The sequence below is a fragment of the Stenella coeruleoalba genome (assembly GCF_951394435.1).
Source record: "Stenella coeruleoalba genome assembly, chromosome: 12".
Taxonomy (NCBI): domain Eukaryota; kingdom Metazoa; phylum Chordata; class Mammalia; order Artiodactyla; family Delphinidae; genus Stenella; species Stenella coeruleoalba.
This window is the reverse complement of record NC_137158.1, coordinates 35,174,923-35,175,585: the sequence shown is the minus strand read 5'-3', so window position 1 is coordinate 35,175,585 and position 663 is coordinate 35,174,923.

Sequence of the window (663 nt, the reverse complement as noted above, 5' to 3'; positions counted from 1 at the left end):
GCGCCACCAGGTAAGCCCTAAACCCTTATATTTTTAATATCAATAGAAATAATTATTAATAAATCACACAATCATGGGGTACACTTAGTAATTTTATTATTAATATTGTTTTATTATAAAATCTAGATTTATTATAAAAACAGTAAGAACCATAGTATTTTGGAGATTTGTCATCTTAGTGGCAGTTAAATGTTACTTAACCTAATGTGTAGATCATTATAGAATTATTTATCCATGTAGAGAACACATTGATCTTAGAAAGCTTTCAAATTACTTGAATTTATCTTTTCCTTATAAATTAATACTCTAAAAATATTGCATATATTTGTGTGGAATGTACTCTAAAAAATAAAAGGGATGCTTTCTAAAGATTACATCAAATATAAATATTAGTTTATAAACAAGGTAATTCCAAAGTTGTTTAAAATAGATGGATTTTCTTCATTAGGAAACATACTTGAAGTTTTATTTACTTTGTCAGTTTGGTAATGAATACCTTGTAAAATCTGTAGAAAAATGGTAATTTTTATTCTGATCATTTTCAGAAGTATTATCCCTTTAAGAATCACCTTTGTTTCAGTGAACGATCCAAACTCTTTAGCATGGCATACAGATTGTCAGTGTTTTGATCGTTACTAACTTTCCAGCCTTGTGGATTTAAGT